We start from the raw sequence: 3,994 nt of genomic DNA, 5'->3' as shown, positions 1-3,994 counted from the left end.
TAAAAAAAAAAAATCATTGTTTCTCCAAAATGCAAAATGTAGCTAGGCTTCTTTTTTTTTTTTTTTGTTCTTTTTTTTGGTGCTGGGGACCGAACCCAGGGCCTAGCGCTTCCTAGGCAAGCGCTCTACCACTGAACTAAATCCCCAACCCCGTAGCTAGGCTTTTTTTTTTTTTTTTTTTTTTTCCCGGAGCTGGGGGCCGAACCCAGGGCCTTGCGGTTGCTAGGCAAGCGCTCTAACACTGAGCTAAATCCCCAACCCGTAGCTAGGCTTCTTAATGTGACTTCTTGAGCCCAGAGCTCTTTTGCTGCCAAATCTGTATGGTGTGTGTGTGTGTGTGTGTGTGTGTGTGTGTGTGTGTATGTGTGTGTGTCTTCCGCTTTCTGTGGGTATGTGTGTTGGGGGTTGGCCTGGTTCTGCTATGTATTCAGATGCTAAATACTGGTGTGTGTGTGTGTGTGTGTGTGTGTGTGTGTGTGTGTGTGTGTGTGTGTTACACTGTGGTGTGATGTGGTGTGTACATTTTCCTAGGGAGATGGTTTTTTATCCTGGGATGAACAGACTTAGATGTCATCTAACCTTCCAGTCTACCAATACCATAACCAAAATCAGTTCTGCCGCCCATCTGTCCTATCGCTTTCTTCCTTTTTCCTTCTGTACATTTGAATCTGAAGTGCGGCTGAGAACTGACTTTAACTGGGTACCTATCGCTTGCTGACCCTTTCCTTCCACACGCTCTTTCATTCAGTCTTTGCCTCCATTTAAAAGGCAACCATGGTAGTTAACCATTTCACAAGTGAGGCTACTAGGCTTAACGGGCGGTGGGTTGAAGATGACAAAGCTAAGAAAGGGTGTGGCTCGGTGGCAGATCGATCACTCCCATAGCGTGCATAAAGTCCTGGGTTTTATCTCCAGTGTAAGAACAAACACAAAGCAAGACCAAACCAGGAAACAAAATCACTGGTAACCAGGAACACAATGTAAATGTTCCCGAGATGCATGTGCCCTGGCCCAAAAGTCTCCTTCCAGGGCATAGCACAGGAGTAAGGGTGCCAGCCTGGTTTTATCTTTTTCCTCTGCATGTGTGTCTGTGATATATGCTTGTGTGCATGCACATGTATGTACATGTGTGGAGACTGTATATCAATATCTGGTATCTTCCTCTGTCATGAGTCACTTGTCATTTTGTTTTGTTTTTAAGATAAGTTCTCCCTATGTAGCCTAGAACTCACTGTGCAGACTAGGCTGACCTCTAACTCATAAAGACCCACATGTGTCTTTTCCCCAGGACTAGGGAGACCAAGCTTTACCCTGGTTGTTTTTTTTTTTTGTTTGTTTGTTTTGTTTTTGTTTTTGTTTTTTGTTGTTGTTTTTTTGTTTTGTTTTGATTCTGTTTGTTTGTTTGGAGTTACCATTTCTCACTGAATCTGAAGCTCACAATTTTGACTAAATTAGCTGGTCAAAGAGCCCCCAGATATACCTATCTCCCCACCCCACCCACCCCTTGGGTAACAGGTGCTCTCTGACACATCTGGGTTTGACATGGGCACTGGAATCTCTACTTAGGTCCTCACAGTTGTGTATGAAGCACTTCACCCACTGATGCATCTCCCTGGCCCCTTTATCTTATCGTTTTCACAGGATCTCATTATGTCACTCAGACTGGCCTCAAACTCCAAACCTGCTCTGGCCTCCACACTCTTCCTTCATTTGAGGAAGCAGTTAAGAGCCAAAGTAGGTGACCTTTGCGAATGACCACTAGAGGTCACTTCGCACCCACAGTGGTTCTGGAGCTAGGGTTGAGCTCCTCCCAGGCCTGTTACTGTTCTGATCAATCTGGGAAGGGATGAGTGGGGAAGGAGATGGGGAAGGGAAGCTGGGGGAACGGGGATTGGGGTGGGGTGGGGGCTTGGATACAGAAAGAGCAATGCAGAATGAAGTGAGTCCCTTAGGAGAGGACAACACTGTCTATTACCAGTATGGATGACTAAAATGGGAAGAGAGTTCTAAGACTTCCTCATCCAAAAGGGGAGAGGAGGTGGTGGTGGCACCCCCAAAGAAGACGGTCCACCAACTGCCTCACCTGAAAAATTCACTTGCCTTCTCAGGGGTCTGCCTAGTGGAAGCCAATAGAGCTTCAGCTCCAGGCACCGTCATGTGCACAGGCCTCTTCCAAAGGTCATTAATCACTAAATGTGTGGAATCTGGTACTCTTCCTTAAAAGGGCCTCTCCATATAAGCATCAAGCCCTTTGGGTCCTGACTTTAGCCCCCACTGGCTCCAGTACAGAAGGTTTAAAGGAAGAGGAAAAGGAGGTCAGGGGTTCCAAAGGAAAGTACCCGCCCCCAGATTACGAGGGAGGGGCTTCCTGTAAGAGTGGGAGGGTTCATTCAAGGGCCAAAGACCCCAGAAGCTACTTAAATCCCAAAAGGAGGAGGGGTGAGCTATGGGGCCATTAGAGGTGAGGGAGTCCTCCTCCTGCTGGTCTGAAGGTTCCTGTGGCTGGCAGAAGTTTGCCTCAATCTTTACAGAGAGGCCTGCCGCATCCTGTTAGCTGCTTTCTGAATAAACAAAAGTCTTGCCAACCATTGTGCTGAGTTGGAAAGAAGGAGAAAAAAAAAACCTCCAGAAGGAAAGTTATAGAATCCCTGAGCTGTGAACTTTGCAAAGGGATAAATGATAAAGGTACCAGGAAGCCACCTGCTCGCAGTTCTGGAATACCTGCTGTATCTAGCAGTCCTGGGTTAGCCTCCACTCACCTTTCCCAACACCTGCGGTCACAAACAGCCCCAAATCCCATCCCATGGGATTTGAGATCTGAATTCAAGAGCTTGGCTGCCTTGCCAATAATTTCCTTTTAGAGTGTGGTATACTGTGTAGTGGGCAAAGTGGACCTGGTTTGGTGAGGAGTTTACGGGGAGAGGAGAAGCGACAGCATTCCCACACGACAGCTCAAATACCCTGCAGCTGAGACACCGCCTCACTTGATCCGGGGTCTCCCTGAACCAAGGAGAGAGTGAAAGAGAAAAGGGGAGCTCCAAAGAGGAGAGGGTAAGGGGTTTATAAAAGCTAGCCCAGAGTCCACTAACTGGTCAGCCAGCTTTGGAGACTCCATCCATCCTGACAGGATGCTACTGCTTCCCTAAACACGTCTCACCTCTCCTGCATCTCTACTTCCTTTGTCCCTGGGCCTTCGTCACTTTGTTCACCTCTGGAGAGACCTAGGAGACCTGGCAAGCCAGCCATGGCCATCCGTACAGTTCCATAACAAGATACACAGCTCTGTTTGGGAGATGTAATGGTTTTGGGATCAAAGCTCAAGCAATACGCACAAGGCTAGGTGCAGATGACTTGAGGAACCTAGGGGTTCTCTGGCTTTTAAATGAACCACAGTACTGGAACCCAACTGGTCCCAGCAGTTGACAGGCACTGCTGAGAACCGCCTGCTTCTCTCACAGCCCCACACCCGGTGACTTCAATCTGGTACTTGAAATTGGCCAAAGCGAAAGGATTTTTATAATTGAAACTGGCAACTGCTGCAAATCCAGGCCCTCCTCTCCAGAACTGTTAGACATTTACCAGAGGATCATTGTGCCACCCCTAGCACACATACCACCCAAACTGCCAGCAGTCTCCGTATTTGTCTATTCATGGGCACACAAGAGCGCCTGCATGTGTTCTCCATTACAGGCAGCAATCTTCCTTCTTCCGTTATGCAGGCATTGGAAGTATTTTCCTAGTTACTACATCCCGACCCCAGACAGTTTTCTAATTTCTTTCTTTTATAGTCCATAATTGCTCTTGTATCTTCCTTTTGGAGGCCCTCCTTGCCCTGGGGACGATGTGCCCTACGTGTGAAATCTGCTGTGGCAATAATCCAGTCAGGAGAGCAAATTACCTCGTCTTTCCATAAGTGAGTGATATAGAGACCAACAGCCCAATATCGTTCAAATGAAAGCCGGGTCATGATTTGCTGTCTGGGCTCCTTTGCCAT

Source organism: Rattus rattus, chromosome 9 (genome assembly GCF_011064425.1).
Source record: "Rattus rattus isolate New Zealand chromosome 9, Rrattus_CSIRO_v1, whole genome shotgun sequence".
NCBI lineage: Eukaryota > Metazoa > Chordata > Mammalia > Rodentia > Muridae > Rattus > Rattus rattus.
Note: the sequence above shows the minus strand (reverse complement) of the source record.